This window comes from Capricornis sumatraensis, chromosome 13 (assembly GCF_032405125.1).
Source record: "Capricornis sumatraensis isolate serow.1 chromosome 13, serow.2, whole genome shotgun sequence".
NCBI lineage: Eukaryota > Metazoa > Chordata > Mammalia > Artiodactyla > Bovidae > Capricornis > Capricornis sumatraensis.
This window is the reverse complement of record NC_091081.1, coordinates 28,821,108-28,845,563: the sequence shown is the minus strand read 5'-3', so window position 1 is coordinate 28,845,563 and position 24,456 is coordinate 28,821,108. Positions and strand designations below refer to the sequence as shown.

Genomic DNA, 24,456 nt, shown 5'->3' with positions numbered 1-24,456 from the left:
ATGAAAAGTGAACGTGAAGTCACTCAGTCGTGTCTGACTCGTAGCGACCCCATGGACTGCAGCCTACCAGGCTCCTCCATCCATGGGATTTTCCAGGCAAGAGTACTGGAGTGGGGTGCCATTGCCTTCTCCACTATAAACACTAGGTGCTAGAAAATGATGGAACATCTCCACAGTTCTGTGAAAATGATTTTAGTCTAGAATTCTAATGAACCATAATAAAACCTGAGGGCAGAGTAAAAACACAAATAATCAAGGGTCAAATGTTTAAGTCCCACATACTGTTGAAGAAAAAATAATACTGAGTTTATGCAATCTAAGCAACATAGCAGTGAAATACTCAAATGAAAAAGTAGTTGAAACTGCATCTTCATTACTATTCTGTGAATTCAAGTGAAAGTCATTCAGTCATGTCTGACTCTGCGAACTCATGGGTATAGTCCATGGAATTCTCTAGGCCAGAATGCTGGAGTGGGTAGCCTTTCCCTTCTCCAGGGGATCCTCTCAATCCTTGGATTGAACCCAGGTCTCCCTCATTGCAGGCGGATTCTTTACCAGCTGAGCCACAAGGGAAGCCCAAGAATACTGGAGTGGGTAGCCTATCCCTTCTCCAGCATATCCTCCCAACCCAGGAATCAAACTGGGGTCTCCTGCATTGCAGGTGGATTCTTTACCAACTGAGCTATCAGAGAAGCCCACTAGTCCAAAACATTACATCAGTTATTACTGAAACACTGCAATAGCTTTTTAACTGGTTTTTGTGCTTTCATTGCTGTACCTCTCTTATCCATTCCCACACAGAAGCCCATGTGATTTTATTATGATTTAATATTCTATCTTACTTTTTAATGTAGGTAATATATTCACATTAAAAAATACATTGAAAAGAAGGTACAAAAAGGCATTACATCTTTTAGACCTAAACAGTGGTGCCCCTGCAGTTTAGAGGGCTAATTACAGGCCTCCTTCAGGTGCACCCCTCCAGTAGGTAAAGAATACTTCCCTGGTGGCTCAGAGGGTAAAGCATCTGCCTGTGATGTGGGAGACCCAGGTTTGATCCTGGGTCGGGAAGATCCCCTGGAGAAGGAAATAGCAACCCACTCCAGTATTCTTGCCTGGAGAATCCCATGGACAGAGGAGCTTAGTGGGCTCCAGTCCACAGGGTTGCAAAGAATCAGACACCACAGAGTGACTACACTTACACTCAGACACAGAGTCAAGGACATATTCGTCCAGACCATGCTCCAGGTACTTGAATCCTGGGACTCTCTGCCCAAATGGGCTAAGCTCTCTTCCAAGGCTTTATGGCTTGTCCTCCTTTTGGCTGAACACAGGGCCCATCAGGACACCTCTAGGCCCAGGAAGTGGCCAAGAGGTAGCTATATGTGTGCATAGAGTCCTGATATGAGGCCAGGTGTCTAGCCTTCGTGGTATAAGTCAAAAGAGTGGGGTTGGGATAGGAGGACAGGGTAGGCAGGCTACATGCTGGCCGTATCAGAGTGAATCTGGGAAACAATATACTGAAAAGAGCATCAGTCCCAACTCTGTCCCCAGTCAAAAGCTTTCCCTTTCTAAAGACAACCACTGTTTTTGACACGAGTGATCATTTTAAATAACAAATCTGAAAATGTAATCTCCACTCCAACCTAAAATGTAGTAGGTTCTCTATTATTTTTCAGATAAAATCCAAAATCCTTAAAATGGTCAACATGGTGCTTCTTAGACTATAATGTCCATTACAGTCACTTGTGGATTCAAATCTGATTCAGAAGGACTAGGGTGAGGCCTGAGATTCTGCATTTCTAACTTCCTAGACGACACAGATGCTACTGGTCTATAGGCCGAGGTAGAGTACCTAAAGAGATTACCATTTCTTTTGAAGTTATAATTTCAGCTATCCCAGCTAGGGAAAGAGACATTCCTCCTGGTCTGCTGCTGCTGCTAAGTCACTTCAGTCATGTCCGACTCTGTGCGACCCCATAGACGGCAGCCCACCAGGCTCCCTCGTCCCTGGGATTCTCCAGGACAGAACACTGGAGTGGGTTGCCATTTCCTTCTCCAATGCATGAAAGTGAAAAGTGAAAGTGAAGTCGCTCAGTCGTGTCTGACTCTTAGCGACCCCATGGGCTGCAGCCTACCAGGCTCCTCCGTCCATGGGATTTTCCAGGCAAGAGTACTGGAGTGGGGTGCCATTGCCTTCTCCGTCCTCCTGGTCTACCTACCTCATTTTGAAGCTGCAGTTGATACAGGCAGATGGGAGGGTAGACAGACATTGCCAGTTAGTAATAGTAGCTGTTTATTCATTCATCAAATATTGAACATCTGTTTGTATTTGCTGGCACTATCCTAAGGAACCCAGAAATGAACAAGAAAAAGTCTCCATCTTCAAGGAGCTTACAACCTAGTAGGGCAGATACAATCAACAAGTAAGCAATGTCAGGTAGTATTTGGGGCTAAAAAGAAAAATAAATCAACATAAGGAGCTAGCAGGTAAGAAGACTCACTATTTTAGACAACTGAGTCATATACAAGGATAGATTTAATGTTTTTGCCATACAAAGTACTAAAGTAGGCACTATGCTGAGTACCTTAGAGATAAAGGTGCTATTATCTCACTGATAGGAGGTGCTAATGTCTTATTTTGCTGGTAATAAAACTGAAACCTTGAGATATTGAGTAACTTGTCCACAATTAAACAGCTAGAAGAACCAGGATATGGACCCTGCCAGTATGACTATTTCCAACTTCGGTATTAATGAACTTTTGCTGAGGAAAACCACAACCCCCAAATTTCAGTGGCTGGCAGCGCTGCTGTGCTCAGCTGGGCTCTCTGGGTCTTAACAGTCTTGAAGCAAGACTTGAACTTTTAATGTCTAAACTGCCAGGTGTGGGCCTGCCCCAGTTTATGACAAACATAAGTAACTCAAGTACCAATATCACCAGATATACCACAAGAGGATCAGCAGACCAAGAGGGATAAGCTAACATTGAATCAGCAAAATTTTCCCTTTGTTGGTTTAAAACTCCCACATTTCAATCACTTGAACTTATCTCTAAAGTTTAAGAAAAGCAAGTTTAATATGCAGTGGGTCACTTAGTTTTTGAAGTAGTTCTTAATCTTTTAGGGTTATAACCTCTTTGAACATCTGATAAAACTTGAGCTCTCTCCCAAGAAATACAGCTCATCAGTGTACGCAGCTTTGCATTCAATCTATAGGGCACAGAGGCCCCTAGAAAAGCCAAAATTCCCAATTTAAGAATCCGTAAACTGTAGCATCTGCCAAAATCAATCTCTTGTCCAAAAACTTCTACCTATTCCCTGGTGAACAACAGTGATTCTCTTTTACTAATTATTTCATTTAATTAAAAGATAGTGAACTCTAATTATTAGCAATCAAAAACATGTTATCGTTAGTCACTCGGTTGTGTCCAACTCTTTAGCAACCCATGGACTGTAGCCCACCAGGCTCCTCTGTCTGTGGGATTTCCCAGGTAAGAATTCTGGAGTGGGGTGCCAATTCCTTCTCCAGGGGATCTTCCTTACCCAGGGATTGAACACAAGTCTCCCATACTTCAGGCAGATTCCTTACTGTTGAGCCACCCATGAAGCCCAATCAAATAAAAAATACAGTTTTGTAATCTAATACAGTTTTGCAGCAAAAAAGCAAAAGGCACCTCGCTAGCTGTTCAGAACTAATTATTTCCACTTCCCTGAAGACAAGGTTTACTATCAATTATCTGTATATGAATTAGTCATCAATATTTTTATTCTGTGATGGCTAACTTTCCCTCTACACTTAGTGGCTTACAATAAGTATGTTGTTAAATACAACTCTGGTCCTTCAGAAATACAAGTATAAATATAAATTATCCTAAGTTACATAAAACTTTCTTTTTATTTGAGGAAGGTAAATTTTCCCACTCCTCCCCAAAATCATGAAACTTTCATAGTGTACTGTTGGCCTTACTCTATTTTCTTTATAAACACAGTACTACTAAAATGTAAAACCAAATAGTGAAGTTGTAACTTTCATCACCTGATGCCCCATGTTTCATTATACAATAACTGAATCACAATCTGATTAAGCTGTCATTAATATAACATACCCAAATTATTATATGGCAATACAGTTTAAAGTAAATAGAGCTATAAAGATGCTTATTTATATGTTTCAACAAGGCCAGCTGTGTTTGTGACTTGATTGCTATTATCTTGAAAGAATTAATACTTTGATATTTGGCCACAGAATCATTAAAAAATAGGCATTTTATTTAGCCCATGTTTTTTCAATAAAAATGGCAATAATATTTGAATTGGATAGATATAGGGCTGCCGTTTATGGGGTCGCACAGAGTCGGACACGACTGAAACAACTTAGCAGCAGCAGCAGCAGGGACAAATATAGGGGGGGCTTCCCTTGTAGCTCAGTCGGTAAAGAATCTGCTTGCAGTGCAGGAGACCTGGGTTCGATCCCTGGGTTGGGAAGATCCCCTGGAGAAGAAAATGGCAACCCACTCTAGTATCATTGCCTGGAAAATCTCATGGACAGAGAAGCCTGGTGAATTGCAGTCCATTGGGTCACAAACAGTTGGGCACGACTGAGCGACTAACACTTACTTACTTACTTAGGGACAAATATGGGCTTCCCTGGTGGCTCAGATGGTAAAGAAACCGCCTGCAATTCAGGAGACCTGGATTTGATCCCTGAGTTGGGAAGATCCCCTGGAGAATGGAATGACTACCCACTCCTGTATTCCTGCCTAGAGAATTCCATGGGCAGAGGACAAGTATAAACAAACAGGTAATATTACTTACATTCAACAGAATCAGTCATAAAATATTCTTTGGTTTTGGAGTCAGAATAGTGTTGTGATGAATAAACTTCAGAGACAAATGCTTGAATGCGAATTTTAGCTTTGCCATGTATACTACTAACCAGGTGAACAGGGGCAAGTTAGATAACCTCTTTGAGCCTAAGCTTCCCCTTATTAAATGGGTGAGGTACATTCTAAGTACAGTACTTAGAATGGCACATGAAGAAAAAGTCCAAGCACTGAATGTACACTATATGAGGGTAGAGATTTCTTAATCTCTTTTGCCCATTGATGTACATAGTGCTTAGAATAGTGCTAAAAACAGCAGGTACTCAATACATATTTGTGGAATGAAGGACTGATACTACTATTATCAACGTGGTGATTTCTGGATAGATAAAAAAAAAAACCTGAACCATTTAGGCTCAGCTACTTAAAATTACTTGAAAAAACTTGAAAATTTCCCCCTTATCCCCAAACTCCCTCCCTCTAAAAACAAAAGGGAAACAAGCATTCTTCAGTTGCACCTCCAACTCTTCTAAGGCTCACAGCACCAAAATATGATCGATAAGCTGGATTTCAGTTGAGTGACAGTGCCATCTAGTGTTCATAAAAGCTACAACAAGCTGAAAATTCAGAGTAAATTTTCAGTGTGAAGTCAAAAAACCCTATAAATGCAAAATTAATTAAGAAAATCTGCTTTATCAACAGCCAAGGTCTTTAAAAGAAAGGTATTTCTATAGAAAATTAAAGAATTAGAGCTCTAAAACTTAGTATACACAATATTTGAAGAAATACTTCAGAGAGTATGCTCAAGTTCTACATACCATAAAGGTCATCCTGCTATGAGTGGCGCATTGAGCTTATTTTCCTTTCAGTGGCATGTGTTCATTGGTCTTATGAGAGGAAACAGAAGTATCCATCATAAACATTTTGGAAAAATGTAACAGAGTATGAACCACAGCCTAGAGGTAACTATTGTTAGCATTTGGAGATTTTACATATAACCAGAGACCAAATTGCCAACATCCGCTGGATCATGGAAAAAGCAAGAGAGTTCCAGAAAAACATCTATTTCTGCTTTATTGACTATGCCAAAGCCTTTGACTGTGTGGATCACAATAAACTGTGGGAAATTCTGAAAGAGATGGGAATACCAGACCACCTGACCTGCCTCTTGAGAAACCTATATGCAGGTCAGGAAGCAACAGTTAGAACTGGACAAGGAACAACAGACTGGTTCCAAATAGGGAAAGGAGTACATCAAGGGTATATATTGTCACCCTGCTTATTTGACTTATATACAGAGTACATCATCAGAAACACTGGGCTGGAAGAAGCACAAGCTGGAATCAAGATTGATGAGAGAAATATCAATAACCTCAGATATGCAGATGACACCACCCTTATGGCAGAAAGTGAAGAGGAACTAAAGAGCCTCTTGATGAAAGTGAAAGAGGAGAGTCAAAAAGTTGGGTTAAAGCTCAACATTCAGAAAACGAAGATCATGGCATCTGGTCCCATCACTTCATGGGAAATAGATGGGGAAACAGTGGAAACAGTGTCAGACTTTTATTTTGGGGCTCCAAAATCACTGCAGATGGTGATTGCAGCCATGAAATTAAAAGACACTTACTCCTTGGAAGGAAAGTTTTGACCAACCTAGATAGCATATTCAAAAGCAGAGACATTACTTTGCCAACAAAAGTCCACCTAGTCAAGGCTATGGTTTTTCCAGTGGTCATGTATGGATGTGAGAGTTGGACTGTGAAGAAGGCTGAGCGCCGAAGAATTGATGCTTTTGAACTGTGGTGTTGGAGAAGACTCTTGAGAGTCCCTTGGACTGCAAGGAGATCCAACCAGTCCATTCTAAAGATCGGTCCTGGGATTTCTTTGGAAGGAATGATGCTGAAGCTGAAACTCCAATATTTTGGCCACCTCATGCAAAGAGTTGACTCATTGGAAAAGACCCTGATGCTGGGAGGGATTGGGGGCAGGAGGAGAAGGGGATGACAGAGGGTGAGATGGCTGGATGGCATCACCGACTTGATGGACATGAGTGTGAGTGAACTCCGGGAGTTGGTGATAGACAGGAAGGCCTGGTGTGCTGCGATTCATGGGGTCGCAAAGAGTCGGATGCGACTGAGCGACTGAACTGAACTGATCCTTGATTTAAAATATACATGGAAAATATTTTAAATTTCACCAATATTTGGCCAAAATATTAAAAATATGAGAAAAATTATAAATAATCTTTTTAAACTTAAAAGATTTCTCTACAATTAAAAAAAAAAAACCTAGCCTCAACTTGACATTGTATTCAGTGGAGTACAATTTTTAAGAGTTGCTTTCAGTTATGTAATCATTTTCTTTTGGTTTTACAATAGCCAAAATCTATAAGAACTAGGGCTTATAAAATGAAAAAAGAAATTATTTCATCTTTTCTCTCTCAGAAACTACAAAATTGATAGTGAAGCATACCAATTTGGATTTGGGATATTTGAATAAAAATTTAGGTTTGCCATAATGTTTATTATTAAATTAAATAATTATTTGTTATTCAATTAAATAATATTCAATAACAATATTATTATTATTCAATTTGAGAATGCTCATAAAAGTCTTCTGAGAAGCCTGTATGCAGGTTAAGAAGCAACAAGAAGCAACAGTCAGAACCAGACATGCAAAAACATACTGATTCAAAACTGAGAAAGAAGTTCATCAAGGCTGTATATTGTCACCCTGCTTATTCAACTTATATACAGAGTACATCATTTAAAAAGCCAGGGTAGATAAATCCCAAGCTGGAATCAAGATTGCCAGGAGAAATATAAATGACCCCAGCTATGCAGATATCACTCTAATGGCAGAAAACGAAGAGGAACTAAAGAGCCTCTTGATGAGGGTGAAAGGTGAAGGTGGTGAGTGAAAAAGCTAGCATAAAACTCAACATTCAAAAAACTAAGATCATGGCATTTGGTTCCATCACTTCATGGCAAACAGATGGGGAAAAAATGGACAGATTTTTTTTTCTTGGGCTCCAAAACCACCGTGGATGGTAACTGCAGCCATGAAATTAAAAGATGCTTGCTCCTTGGAAGAATAGTTATGACAAACCTAGACAGCATATTAAAAAGCAGAGCCATCACTTTGCTGACAAAGGTCCTGTATACTCAAATCTGGAGAAGGCAATGGCACCCCACTCCAGTACTCTTGCCTGGAGAATCCCATGGATGCAGGAGCCTGGTGGGCTGCAGTCCATGGGGTCGCTAAGAGACAGACACGACTGAGCAACTTCACTTTCACTTTTCACTCTCATGCACTAGAGAAGGAACTGGCAATCCACTCCAGTGTTCTTGCCTGGAGAATCCCAGGGATGGGGGAGCCTGGTGGGCTGCGGTCTATGGGGTCGCATAAAGTCAGACATGACTGAAGCAACTTAGCAGCAGCAGCAGCATACTCAAATCTATGGTTTTGCCAGTAGTCATGTACAGATGTGAAAGCTGGACCATAAAGAAGGCTGGTGTGTTAGTCACTCAGTCGTGTCCAGCTCTTTGCAACCCCATGGACTGCAGCCCACCAGGCTCTGCCCATGGAATTACCCAGGCAAGAATACTGGAGTGGGTTGCCATTTTGGGTGAGTGCTGAAGAAGTGATGCTTTCAAACTGTGGAGTTGGAGAAAACTCCTGAGGGTCCCGTGGACTGCAAGATCAAAACAATCAATCCTAAAGGTAATCAACCCTGAATATTCATTGGAAAGACTGATGCTGAAGCTCCAATACTTTGGCTACCTGATGCAAAGAGCCGACTCATTGGGAAAGATCTTGATGGTGGGAAAGATTGAGGGCAAGAAGAGAAGGAGGCAACAGAGAATGAGATGGTTAATGGTATCATCAACACAATAATGTTCATGAGTCTGAGCAAATTAGGAGACAGTGAAGGACAGGGAAGCCTAGCATGCTGCAGTCCATGGGGTCGCTAAGAGTCAGAATGACTGAGTGTGGACAACAACGTTAGTGTTTTTGGCTTTATTTTTAATTCCCTTTCCCCTCAAATCATAGAGACAGCTGAGATTTGATTCATAACTTATTAGATAGTCATTAACAGATGAAAAGAAAGCTGCCTGCCACTTTCTACCTTTTGGACAAATGCTGTTTTTATATTTAGGACAAAGAGTGGGAATCAGGGAATTTCCTAGGATCACACAGGAATAACAGGGTTAGAAGAGTCATGGGGAAGATGAAGGAAAAAAGACCAAGAAGCTGCCAGAGAGAGGTGGGCGGGCCTCTCCAACTGAACCTTGGTGGGCCCTGGGGTGAGGCTCCTTTATCTGGAGACTGGTTGCAAGGCTGAGGAGGGGGGCACAGCCTCACACTATCACTTGCTGGACTACACTCTCTTCTAGGCATTAATTATGTTCCTGGACATATAACCTAAATCATAACTCTCTTCATAGTAGGCAGGGAGGTCACTTCTCCCCAGCACCTAGTTTAGGAGATAAGTTGTTGTGGTAGGTTACTTTAAAATGACTCCCAAGGATCTGTGCCCTATCTCCTGGCATTCACTCTAATATGCTCCCCTTGAGTATGGGCTGAACTTGTGTTTTGCTTCTAATGAACAGATTAAGGTAGAAGTGATGGCATGTCTCTCCCAAGATTTGGTTACAAAAGACTGACTTCTGTCACGCTGGCATTCATTCGCTGGTACCTTGTCTCTGGCTCTTCTCAGGTGCTCTCTCTGAAGAAGCAAGTGGAGACCCCCACATGGCAAGGAACAGAGAGAGCTGCCAGTCAATTACCAGCAAGGAACTGAGGTTCTCAATCTCAAGGAACTGAATCCTTCCCATAGCATGTGAACTTGAAAACAGTCTTTCTCATTTGAGCCTCCAAATGAGACCATAGCCCTGGTTGACATATTAGCTGCATTTTCATGGGAGACCCTGAAGCAAAGGTCCCTGCTAAACTGCAGCCAGATTACTGACCCAAAGAAATCATGAGATAATAAGTGTATTGTTTTAAAGCCACCAAATTTGTTATGAAGCAATAGAGAACTAATTCAGCTGTTAGACAAAGAGACTGCTCAGGCCCACCTGAGAGAGTATACCCTGAGAGTCTGTCGCTGGCTTACGGCAGCCTCGCTAGTCACACAAAAGCCTGGACCTGGCTTGTCCCCTTGGCACAACTGGGCACTTCTTTTGTGGGTTTACAGATTAGGTTCGCTTCAGTTCACCTGCCTGGTCTCTCCTTCCTACCCAAGGGCTTTTGCACCTTCAACATCTGAAATAAACAACAGAACACCTGAGCAAAACTCCTAGCTCCATGTTTTAGTGCCCAGACTATGAATCTAAGGGGCATGTGTGGTTTTCTAAGACAAACACTCATCCTGACTATATATTATTAGCTTTATTGCTTTCTGGAATTTGTTTACTATTTACCAACTAGTATGAAAATACTTCAGTGTTTTGACAAGTACTGCTGTGCCAGCGCATACTGACTGAATATCAGCTCTAGTTTATGCTGTAAGGTTAGATCATCAGATGATATTTAAGATCTTAGTTCTATTTCCTTTAATGAGTTTTTAAACATAATTAATGTAATTTTTACAACTCCTTTTAGCCAGCTCAGTCTTTATGATAGTATCACCACATGGAAACTGCCAAGCTGAAGGGGTTTTATTTATAATGCCCAACAGTATAGTGAGAAGGAGCTTCGACAAAAGTCATAGTTTTATATTCTTACATGCACTGACAGACAGCAAAAGGAAAAAAGGAGGGGGCAGCCACAAAAAAGAAACAAAAATGAGGCCAAAACTTAGTGTGTAGGAAAGAACAACAGAGCATTAGTTACAGCCAGTCATGAGAGGTTTGGTTTGGGCATGTTGGGGATAGAAGCAGTGTGTACTTGTGTAAACAAACAGATATGCTGAGAAGAAAAGTTAATTATTACATTAAAATTTATTTGCTCCACTAAGCTGCCTTTATGACCCAACCCATTCTGATCTTTCCTTGTACTGAATTGTTTTAACACTTTATATGTCATAAAATTTTTTCACATTGATTTAAAGTCATTTTCCAATATGCAAGTAATGTGTGCTCAAGAACAAAAACAAAAAGCTATAGGAAAACAGATTAGTGCTTGAGGATGAGGAGTAAGACTTCACTTCCTGACTCTCAGTATTCACTACTTGAGTTAGGTTGCTTAATCTGTTTCCTCATCTATAAAATGTAAAACTCACATCAGAGAATGGTTGTATCTACAAAACTAGATATTGCAGTGAAACGGGCCTTCAAGGGAAGTGCATGGATAGTTTGTAAAAATTCTTCCAGAGTGTGAATGTAAACTTCAAACACAAAAAGGCAGTAATAGAGTAAAAAGTGAGTTTCGTGGACCTGGTTTGACACAGGCAGTGTCATCAGCAGCTGCACCACCCTAGGAGCACCAGGGGCCAGGGAAAGCACCCCCCAAGCTGGCTCTAAGTGCTTCTTCTCAATGAGAGAGCCTAGCTTTTGAGATGTTCCTGTTTCCTTAGCTAAATAAATCAGAAACTTAATCTAATCTCACAGCAAGCGGGGTATCCATATTTGTATATTTGTTTTGTTTTGGGAAGATAGCTTCCTAAAAACCTGTAACCCACTTGAAATCTTGCAAATGTTGTATGCCAAAAGCTTATAACAAAGGCTGGCATATAGTAAGCACTCAATAAAATTAAGTATTTATTAATGATTATTATAAAAGGAAAAATTAAAATCTCCAACAATCCCACCTCTAAAAGAGAACCAGGCTTTCAATATTGTTTTAGTACAAGCAGGTTTCCTGACATTTTCCCTGCTCTATAAATATATATATATATATATATATATATATGTAGCCTGTTATTTTACAAGTTGCTTTTCCACTTAAGTATATGTATATATATTTTCTTTTCTTATACGTTCTAAAACAACTTTCAGTAACTATTAAAGTCCTTTATATAGTGCACCATAATTTAATAACTTAGTGATTGGATATTTAGGTTACCAATTTATATACAATAATGCATAAATATAACACATTTATATCATAAATGAGACTGTAGAGATTATCATACATAAATCTTAATTCAGATGATTTCTTAGATGTGGAATTGTTACTATGCACATACAATCCCACCAAGAGTCACACTATTGTCAACACACTATCATAAAATTTAACATTTTTAGTGAAAGTCTTGATTTGTTCTTAATGTCTTTTCTCCAAATCATTGCAAAACTCTTGATAGTAGTGGTGTTTTCAACTTCTCTTTATATCTCATAACAGTGCTAGGCACAAAGAAAGATTTTAAATGAATTCCCACTTTAAAAAAGTATTTCCATTTCAGCTTTGAATGGAGAGGGAGGTCATCTAGAGGCATACTGAGGTTCAGGAAAAAAAATCCTGCTATTAATTATTTTATGAAAGGAAAAAGAATTATAGTTTCATTCCAAAAATAAAAAGCATTCAATACAAATATGTAGTACAGGTTTGACTTCACATTTGACTACCCAACCATTTCCAAGTTCAAAGAAGGAGCCAAAGACTGGTATAAATTGGAATTAGAATCTTAATCAGAACAATCACCACTGAGGATTTATTTATAATAATAAAATGCACTAAAGGAACTAATATTAATAATAAAATAAAGGTTAAAATACTGATTGCCTGATGGAAGAGCCAAACACAACTTTAGCTTGGAGTCAAGTTTTTGTTCAGAAATGTGTATGTTAGAATGAAAAAAGAAAAGGGCTTGCCAGACACCCATACTCCAATACTCAGTACAGGCCCAATCACACAAGATTTGTTTAGATTTTCAGCATCTATGGAAGATGAAGTAAACTTTTAATACAGCGTTTAGGGGACAAAAAAGCAAATGTAATCATTTGTTAGTAGTTGTCACACCAATGAAAGAAGTATAATATTTAGACTTTTCATCTTCTTTGATAAGATTTATTGCCATAATTATTATTTTCATCATGTATACTGTATTTTTAGTGCACATGCCATAGATACCAAAACTCTGACCTAATAAAGGGTATGCAGAAGTATACAAAATGGCACTTACTGTTATGAGTTTGAAAATATTTTGTGCTTAACAGTATAGTTATAATGGGGTTTACAATTAGAAAATATCAATGAAATATTTAAAAATCTAATTTATAACTTACAGGCAACAAAGTTAAGAATGCCTAAACAATTATGTTAAAGTACACAGTTCAAGTTGGGTAATTTCTTAAAATCATTTCATAACTCTAGTTCATAATTTCAGAAATCAAGATTAAAATGTTCCAATTCAATCAGATAAATGTTGAACTATAGAAAGGACAAGAAAAAATACCTTTTACACTATTTAAACATAATCCTTTATGATTCTAGTGATAATTTTCCAAAATAACTAAATAAAACAATCTAAAGACTTTAAAATATGCACATAAAACATACAAATGGAAAAATGATTTCTATTAATACATGAGCTCAAAGTAATGGTATAATCTGGGCTTGATTTCTTAAAAAGACAATAGAGGCCCCTTTTCTTTTTAGCTGTAAACAACTTGCTGTATGACATGTAATGCAATACCATATTTTGGGAAATTTCAAACATTTATAATCCACAGGAAAAACACTCAACACTCCTACACTGTTTTTTTTTTTTTTTTAAGCCCACAATAGTGCAGTCTTTCAGCTACAAAGCCATAAGCCAGTTAAAAAACCAGTACTTTTCCACTAGTTACTTGTGGGGCGGGGAAGGGGATGTTCAGCACTGCAAACATTAGGGTCTAAAATAAGATCGTTGCAAGGAGTTACTACAACAGTTGCACTGCCAGCACTGTCATGGCAACAATGAACTAGCTAGGAGAATGCTCTCTTAACATTCAAAGCTAATCTTGAGTCTATTACCCACGGAAATAGACCAAATTTTCTTTTAGGCAGTTCACTAAAGAAATCATCTTATTTGGTAATCTCTTAATGTAAAGATAAGCCTTTTATATATCATATTTCCAAGATCACAGTCTAGCACCTTCTTGAAATCAGCTGAAATTTATAATGATGACATAATGAAAATTATGTGCCACAGTGAAACACAAAGATTCATCAGGATTCAAATACAATCTCAAGATGGGTCAGGGCTTAAATGAGAATTTGATATGCAATTTAATAATACCTGAGAAATGTGGTTTCACATTTCATCCTGAAGGAAAATTAATTTGGAAAAGAAAATATTATATATTTTCATTATTAGGAAGCCGATATTAAAGTTTTATTCAGATAATGCAGTATAACAGTGAAAAGCCTAAACTCTGGAGTCTCATTGCCTGGGTTTGAAACCTGGCTCCTCTTCTTACTAAGCTATGATACCTTGGGCAAGTTATTTAACCTATCTGAGCCTTGATTTTTTTTTTTTCCTGATGCGTAAAATGGGGATAATAATACCTACTCTTACAGTGTGGTAAAGATTAAATGAAAAGGGTTAAGAATATATGAAGAGAGTTAAGAACTAGGTTTCACATACAGATGCCTATCCTTATTACCTTCAAAAATATACATTCTACAAAACTAGAAAGATTGAGATTGCTGAAGAAAAGATAACTTTGTGTTGATGTGTGGCAGAGTGGGGGGAGGGGAGAGGAGCAGGTATGGGAGCTCAGGAACCTGAAAGACACCTGCCACACCCAATGAAGCAAATTCAAATCAAACATGGTACAAAATCTATTCAAGCCTTGTTACTTCTGGGGTATCTTTAGGGCAATGTAATCTTTGCTTAGTTACTCTGTTTCTAAAATCATATCAAGCTGTCTAGGCCAGGCCAGTTATCCGGCAAGAGTGAAAGGACTATTTGGGGGACTTTTTGGTTAATATCTCAAGCTCCCATTGAGGAATGCAGAGCAGGAACACTGTTAGTGCAGCTTTAATCTCCTCAGTAGACCTTCAAGGCAAGCAGTCTCTGCAGCAGATTTGCCTGAAGTATCAGATGTGAATGGATGAGGCACAGAGGATTCAGTTGCTTACTGACAGCACTGGCATACAAGCCATCATTTGCTTTTCTATAATTTTATATCCTTGAAGATACACTGGAAAGTCAAATGTTCCTAAGTGGAATAATAAATAAGCATGACCTCAGGGGAGAAATCCAGTTTCCAAGAGTGCTAAAACAATATTCACAAAACCCTTACCTTGGTTTCTAGAGGTGTTATTTCTTCTAAGGTGCTATTCTATAGAGCCAAGGGCCCTGAAAGCAGGTTAAAACTTTTCCAGTGTCCCAGAGACTTGGTCCCCTAAAGGGCAGATGGTACCAGAGGGCTCAACTTCCCATCTCCTCTCCCCCAGTCACACTGTGAGGGCAGGTCAGAAGACTAATAGTTAATATTCACTGAGTGCTTACTGAGTTACAGTAAACATTGCACATGTTACCTCATTTAATCCTAACAACTCTGTGAGGGAACTGAGGCTTAAGGAGGTTATATAACTTGCCCAAGGTCATAAAGTTCGGCAGAGTAGGATTTACAGCCAGGTCTGACTGACTCCAAAGCTCATGGTTTTGACCATTCTCTTCTATTGTTGTACAGATAATTAAAGCATAGGCCTTGGCAATGAAGCACCCAGATGACACGTGTAACTGCCTGCAACCCCTCCTCACTAGTGCCATGCTGACAAACTAGAAAGGTAAAGAACTCCAAGGAGGGGATGGATGCCACAGATCTGCCTCACTCATAAGGCAAACTTCTGGGTAAGTCTACCACTTACCCTGTGCAAGTGGTTGATTAGAAGCACTCTTGGGTAAAGTGGAGATCAGCATTAATCAGCTAATATATTAAAATTTACCATACAAAAGGCAATTAGAGGTGTAAATACATGTGAACACAAAAGGTGGGATACATGACAGTCGATTACATAATAATCCTAAAGTAATGCCAGTTTGGAGTTTGACTCATGTTAATTAAAAGACCTAGATCAAGTTCATCATCTTCTCCTTCATTACCACCAGTATTCATCATCACCAATATCTACTGAGGACTTACTATGAACCAGGCCCACTTCTACATACTTCATTGCTTACTTAATTCTTGAAACTACCCTATGAGAGTGGTATTGTTATTACCCACATATTGCAGATGAATAGTCTCAAAATTTATTTGTAATTAAGTTGGTACAGTATATTAAAGTTAACAAAATGCTTTACCAATATGATCATTAATTTTTATAATCACATCATGAGGCATATATTAAAATTATGTCAGTTTACAGATGAAGAAACAGACTACAGAGGTTAATTTATTCATGAGCGTATAGCTAGTAAAGCAAATCCCCGATCTTTAAACATTCTGAAGTAGTATCTCTGGTCAAAGTGAAACTCTTGTATATTTAAAATAGAAGATAAGAAAAGAAAAAAAATCAGGGAAAAGAAAGCAATAGCTTCTCTTGTTTTTAAAGTTGAATCATTATTAAAATTAAGAGAAGCTTACAGCCTTTCTTCTGATATGTCAAAAGACAGATAAGCACAGTGCTTGGCATATAGCAGGTACAGAGTAAATACCTTGTGCATAAAATGAGAAGAAATCAGTCCCTAGGTTCAATGGTAAAATCTATACTGCCTCAATAAAATTTCAATTATTTCTTATACTCAGAATCTCTGTCATCAACAAAACTGAATATAGATTTTAGGCTTTAAGTCTGTCAAATTATGCATTACTTGTTAGATGAAAAGAGATACACCTTAATTTGGTGAGGTGTGATCACTATTAATGACTTTGAGAGATCTTATTTTTTGAGAAAACCCATCTCCCTATCATTTAAATCACTTTTGAAAGGCTTCTCTTAAATATGTCCTTTGACCACTGAACACATCACCCTACCACTATTTTGCAAGGCTTGGTCTTTATCACATGATCGGAAGAATTTCTTACTGTGTTTAGGCTATGAATAGCATTTGAAAAATTACTCAGTTATAATTATAGACAGCTAACACCTGCCAACTTGCTAGAAAATGAAATCATGTAAAGTTTAAAGATGATTGTGCAATGCCTGTCAAACACTGAAGTGTCAAAAGAGTAAATGCTCATTTTTACCCGTAAACTAAAATTCTAATTAGAGAAAGAGTAAACTAAGATTCTAATTAGACTTTACTGAAACATTACACACAGAACTGACAAATTATCCTAGGTAACTTTTTAAAGAAAACATACATATATTTAAGTTAAAACACTAATACTATTCATTTAATGAATATGTATATATGAAAGTTTATTTGGGTAATAAGACTAACAAAACTCACTTCATAAACTTTATTTTCCTTTAGTATGGTTTAAAAGTTTAGGAAGTAGTTTAAAGGTAATTTTATAAGTAATAATTTATAAACCTATGAAGACCTTTCCCTTTTAAAATTAAAAAAGTAAAATTTAAAGCAAAACACTAAAAGTGTCTCATTTTTTCCTAAAGTAATTCCATATTTCATTGCAATCGAATTCGATTCTTTTAAGTAATTATATAAGAGATTAGAATATCAGAAGACAATTCTTTCACAGCCAAATTTCACAAGTTTTTTTCATATAAATTTTTCATGTCACAAATGGTGACAGTCCATTAGTAGTGCAGAAGCTTTCAGCAATAAAAATGCGTACTGTGAAAATCCAATAAATGGTCCTAACAGTCATCCTACAAAAACTCCCTAAGTATCTCCAGTGAAAAACCATTAAAAAAAAAACATGGAATCTTTTAAACCACTTTTTATTCTATACACAAATGTCATGGTAAATATATCTTTAATGACATTAGTTTAACTTGGTATAGTAACCAACGGGAAAAAAAGCAAAGCATAAAGTAATGTTTCCATGTTTGTGTGTTAGTCACGAAGTCGTGTCCAATTCTTTACAACCCCATGGACTGTAGCCTGTCACGCTCTTCCATCCATGGAATTCTCCAGGCAAGTATACTGGAATGGGTAGCCACGCCCTCCTCCAGGGGATCTTCCTGACCCAAGGATCGAACTCAGGTTCTGCATTGCGGCAGATTCTTTACCTGTGAGCCACCAGGGAAGCCCCAATGTTGCCATGAAGTGAAGTGAAGTGAAGTTGCTCAGTCGTGTCTGACTCTTTGCGACTCCGTGGACTGTAGCTCACCAGGCTTCTTCGTCCATGGGATTCTCCAGTCAAGAATACTGGAGTGGGTTGCCATTTCCTTCTCCAGGGGAGTATGACTTAAATATCCAGTTTTCCCACTGTAGGCAGTAATACCATCATTAAATATTCTAAAGAATCCTCAGGTGCCCCAGAGTATACTGTGCCAGTGTCACTGAAGTACTAGGTCATATCATCAAGGTCAATTAGATCTTTCTCTCTTAATGTAATAAATATGATCTAGAAAAGCTGGGTTAAAGTAAATCCTTTTTTCCATTGACTTCAATTAAAAAGCAAATATTTTACCATGGTGTGAAAAATATAGACTGATTTGAGAAACTGTGACAAAGAAGATTATAACTTTTGGTGAGGCTTGCTAGTACAAGCTGGACATATGAACTGACGTACGTCCAGCGTAACTTTCATCTCTTAATGAATTTTAGGCACTGCCTTCCCTTCACCAGTATCTCCCCTGTCCTTCCACAAATTCTAAAATTTCCCATGTCTCTGGTTCTTCCAGTACCTGCTAATTTGCTACTTATAAACACTGTTTTTAGATATGAAATCATTTATGATTAAAGGTACATCTAGTCAAGGCTATGGTTTTTCCAGTGGTCATATATGGATGTGAGAGTTGGACTATAAAGAAAGCTGAGTGCCGAAGAATTGATGCTTTTGAACTGTGGTGTTGGAGAAGACTCTTGAGGGTCCTTTGGACTGCAAGGAGATCCAACCAGTCCATCCTAAAGGAGATCAGCCCTGGGTGTTCATTGGAAAGACTGATGTTGAAGCTAAAACTTCAATACTTTGGTCACCTGATGCGCGAAGAGTTGACACACTGGAAAAGACCCTGATGCTGAGAAAGATTGAGGGCAGGAGGAGAAGGGGACAACAGAGGATGAGATGGTTGGATGGCATCACCAACTCAATGGACACGGGTTTGGATAGACTCTGGGAGTTGGTGATGGACAGGGAGGCCTGGCATGCTGCGGTTCATGGGGTCACAAAGAGTTGGACACGACTGAGTGACTGACCTGAACTGAAGACATAACACCCAATAGGGCTCTGATTACTAACTCTTCATTAGACCCAAGAGTCTGCAGCTACTTCTGTCACATCAAAGTTTCAACAAATCTTTAAATTGGCTGTCTGAGTTATTATCTACTCAAATAGTTAAAAGATATCCTGCAAATTTCTAATGGCTTACCAAAAAAAAATTAATATAACTCTAAAACAAAGACCAGCACATCTATTTGCTGTCTTTTACTCCATGAATGATCTGTACAGCACTTTAAGGGCACAAAGTGTTAAAGATAAAATAATTCTAATTAAGCTAAACTATTTTTTCAGGGAGTCCTCCTAATACAGACTATCCAAGACCTTAAGTTGAAATCTAATAGGCAAACATTTAACATCCCATTTTCCTACCAAACACTACATCCCATTTATAAACAAAACAATAACTATGTTAAAAAACTATTCTAAAAACTAATCATTCTACCTTTTTGTTTCTATGCTAGAGACCATTTGGGACATTAAAACAGGAATAAAATGTTTGAAATCTGAAAACTTAAAAAAAAAAGAATCCTTGTTAGTTTCAGTCTTTCTTAAAAGTCAAAGAAAGAGGACAGGATGATTTATGTAATTTCAAGAGGACACTGAGGGTAGAGAGCGTAGATACTATTCATTCTTGTAAGCCAGTAGCTAAAAAGAACACAGGCCCTTCACTTTGCTTTCAGACCATTTAGGGGAAAAAGTCAAAGGTTTGCTTTAATTTCTTTACAGTTTTCATTCAAAGAAGTCCAGACAACCTGAGGGTAGATAGTATTCTCTTCTGCACTCAAAAGCAAAGAAAGTGGTCAGAGATAGGAATAAGAGGAAGCATAGAGGAGAGAAGCAAGCCAGTAGGCTTTCTGAGGGAAAGGGATTGAGTTCTCAGTGTATCAATAAAGGAAGGAAGGCCAAAAACCAGTGTATATGGAAGAGAGAAACTCAGTGTAGATCCTGAAAGAGCACTTTCATATCTGCTGTGATACATAACAGTCAGCAGTGAATGTTTCAGATGGACTACCTTAAATGTGTGACTTTGACTAGTCACAGCAGTAAAATAGAAATAAAAACAAAATCATCTTAAAAGGCCAAATCTGTTTCTAGAATGTTCCCAATCTGTTATATTTCATAGTATCATTATAAATTAGTTATGTTCCCAATCTTACAGAATCTAAATTATAACTTGACCAATGCAATATATTACCTAGTTAAATATAAGTTTTATTGACAGCCTCTAACTAAACCTATCTTCCATCCCTCTTTTTCAAGAACAGGAATCTTTGTTCACATGATGGGGGCTCTCCCAGCTATTAGAGGCTGGATGTGGATTAATCCAAACCAAAAATATAAGTGCCCAGTTTCATTGCCAATTACTGGCTTGGTAAAGGGCATATGACACTGCTGGAGGGTTTCTGGGGAAAGTTTTTCTTCCCTGATAGATAGACAGGAAAAAACTCTTTTCCTCCTAAGCTGAAAATGTTCAATGACTGCACATGGTGCCTGGAATTGCTGTAGCAACCTTGCAACCATCAGCTAAGACAGCCCTTGCTACACTGAGCAAAGGTGAACAAAATGATAAAAGGCAAAAGGGTAATGTAGTTCAGCTAATGAATCATTCAAGCTGAAACAGCCCAACCTCCAGACTCACTATGTGAACAAGAGATTTATTAACCTCTGTTGTTAAACCCACAAACTATATATTACCCAATGGATACCAACTGGATACTTCAACTGCAACTTTAACAACTATAAATGTGCACCATACCCAACAGTTAAAGTTTCATTTTTCCCTTGGCAGGTGGGGAGATGCTGCTAACAATCACTTCACTAAATGAAAGTCTCCTCCATTCCACATAACAAAGATAAATACTCTGTTGCATGGTCTAAATTCTCTATCTTAAGCCAAGTTACTTTCAGACAATGTTCATTGCTGGCAGACATATAAGAAAGTTTAAATTTTCTTTTGTCATGGTACAGAAATGAAAAGGATCAAATGACTATTCTTGGAAAAGTACTTGGCTATTCCAGATACACCTCATGACATTTTGATGAATATATACACACACATTTTCTCCCTTAATTTCCTGCATCATAAAGACCATAGCTCACAGGTAGACTATATTAGCATAATGGGCCAGTCTGTATCTTTGCTTAGGGAATCAAGCATATCCAAAACGTATTTTAGGTTTAAACAAATAGCACAACTCCTTCTATGAGAACAGAAGAACTTCTTCAAAAGTAGGGAATAAATCTAATTGATCTTTCACTCCTAAGTACACTGCTTCGCAAAGAAGAGCTCTCAAAAATGTGTTGAACAGATTTAAGTATGTTGACTTGAAATCAATAAATTGAGAACAGGAAGACAAACAGAGAATGCTACCCCTCAAAGTGCCCATTTTTACACATTTAATCATTTTGAGTTGAATCCATCCTACCATCTCTCCCTGACAACATGACCTATAGCAATTAAGGGCGCCATCAGGAATAGCTGCAAAAACTGCAAATACAGTTCAGCTTCTGCTGCTTACTAATGAACAACAGAAGGTATTAAGGAGCACTACATTACTTGGTTTCCCTTGTGAAGCTAGTGTGAGAAGTGAAGCTGCAGCATCAAGTACAGACCACATGATGCTAGGCATTAAGGAGCTTAGATTCCAACCTAAGGGATTTTCAGGAGGAGAGAAACATGGTCAGATTTCTGTTTTAGATAAAGAGCTCTGCAATTAAGAGGAGGATGGATAGAAAGGTGGAGGATGGATAGAAAGGTGGAGGACAGGTTAAGTCTGGCAAAGTGAGAGATATCAATGTCAGAAGTAGAACAGTGGTGTCAGGGGCAGAAATCCCTTTAAGAGCTATTTCTAATCAGATTTATCAAAGGCAACTTAATCTCAACCTGTGTAAAACAGAACTCAGCACTCCCCTAAATTAACTTTCTACCACTCTTGTCTCCTGAAATGACTTAACTATTCACCAAGGAGTTTAAGCTAGAAACTTTAGAGCCATGCTTCATTTTACTTCATCTCCTATATCCAATTAAATACTATATTCAGTGGTTTCTAACTCCTAACTACCTCCTAAACCTAGTCACCTTTTCCCACTTTGTCTACTACATCCTACTCCACCATTTTTGCTTTGGACTAATGGCAACCCACCCCAGTGTTCTTGTCTGGAGAATCCCAGGGATGGCGGAGCCTGGTGGGCTGCTGTCTATGGGGTCACACAGAGTCGGACACGACTGAAGCGACTTAGTGGCAGCAGCAGCAGTGAACAACCTCCTTACTGTTGCACACTCAGTCTCGACCCCTGAAATCTATTCTCCAAATTTCTTCCAAAGTGATGCTTCTAATACACCATGTATCATGTCACCATCTTGCTCAGCGCCCTTCAGTGGCTTCTCATTGTTCCTAGGATGAAGTCTATAACTCTTAACATGGTACTCTGTTCTCTGGCTCCTGCCTAAAAACAGTAAGAATTCCTAGATTTATGGTGTTTATTTGCTAGGCACTGTGCTATGCTTTGTAAGCATTATTTCATTTTATTCTCATTGTTAGGTAGGAACTATTCTCATCTTCATTCTGCAGATAAGAAAACTGAGTCAAGGAGAGATTATGTAACTTACCAAAGGTTGTAGAGTTATTATAGTATTGGAGTCAGCTCTGACTCCTAAGCATCTATTTAAACTTTCACACTCTCCTCAAACTGCATTACTTTCCACTCCTAAATTCACCTGATCTCTTTTACCATGAGGCCTTCACATATACTATTCCCTACATCTGGAATGTTCCCCTCACAATCTCATTTTTGCCTGGATAATACTTACTCATTTCTGCTTAAATGCCATCTCTTCATAAAGTCTTCCTGTATTATCTAAAATTACATTGTTTATTTGTTTACTTCTTTATGGTCAGTTTCCCTTCAGTAGAATGTCAAAATTGTTACCACTGATTCTCAGTTCTTAGAAAGGCATTTAGCAGGGGTTCAATTAACATTTGTTGAATGAAGGCAGGAATGAATGAAGTAGGGATGGAAAATCCCATATCTATTAATAGTAACTTCACCTATTCAGACTAAGACACAATATTTATTTAGTAGCTTGCAAGTCACAGTCAATACTCGTGAGAACTTATAGCCCTCCTAGGGGAGACAGACACATAAATATGTGATTATAACCCAATATAAGTAAAGTGCCTGTTAGAATTGTGGCTGGAATGATGTACAATAGATGCAGAGATGAAAATGAAGGTATAAATTGACAGGAAAACTTCATAGTAGAGATTCTTGATTCCTTTTGCAGAATGAATGAGTCTTAAAATACATATCACATAGTCCATGTATTTCATTTATGAAAGGGGAGAGGAAGGACTTCCCTGATGGTCCAGTGGCTGAAACTCTTCATTCTTAATGCAGGGGGCCTGGGTTTAGGTCCCAGTTCAGGGAATTAGATCTCACATGCTGCAAGGAAGATTGAAGGTCCTGAGTGCCCATGCAGACAAATACATAAATGTTTTTTAAAAAATAAGGAAGAAGACAGAAGCATCCATTACATATAGGGCATTTTATAGCTCCTTTATAATATTAATTTACTATAATAACACACCTCTGTATTATTATACCCATTTTATAGATGTGGAAATCCAAGCTAAGAGAGGTTAAATAACTCATTCAAGGTTATACAGTATATTAATAAAGGAGGAGAATCTGAGCCCAGGTTTGATGCCAGTACCCATTTACTTACCATTATGTCAGTCCTTTGAACTTGTAATCTCCAGAGCCTAATTACTTCAGTTTTCAATCTAACTCTTAACAAAATTGGCTATCTGGTTTCCCATTCTAGCACTTTTAAAGTAGCAAAATAAAGCATTCAAGAAGAGGCTGAAATGAAGAATACTGACAGCAAGGGAAGGAACAGAAAAACTATAAAAATTGAACATACAAATTCAAAGTGGATCATAGAGTCCTATACATACATTCCACCCTCAACTGTACAACAGTACATACTTGATATGCAAAATGATGACCCCATTATGAAAAAAGGAATGGCTGCTGTAGTCACTAAGATAGAGAAATAACTTTTGATGCTCAAAAGGGTAAACTTCAAGTGCTGGGATAATAATTCCTCTCTAGTAACTCTGGATAAATGTAAATTGTAACAACTGTTTCCAGTGTTTGTGAAAAGAAATAGCCAAGATTTTAAAGAGTCTGTGTTTTATGCACATTATTATTTTTTTGTTGCTTTAAACTGAATTCAAACCAGAACAGAAAAACTGTTCATCTTAGCTTATATATATATATACATATATATACACACCCAAGTAAATCATACATTTAAAAAAATTCTGGTGCCATGACTTTGAACACATGTGAATTGAGTAATTTAGACAGAGAAACATAAAGAGCATTTTGACCATTCTTAATTTCTAAAAAACCTTATTCTTAAAAAAAACTTCAAATAAAAAAAGATAAACTG

At 38.1% G+C, this 24,456-nt stretch overlaps 1 protein-coding gene across 1 annotated transcript in view; it reads right to left on the bottom strand.

Annotated features, from left to right (window-relative positions):
- The window catches only part of SESN1 (sestrin 1), a 112,946-nt gene that overhangs the window by 87,459 nt on the left and 1,031 nt on the right, over positions 1-24,456 (bottom strand). The window lies entirely within an intron of this gene.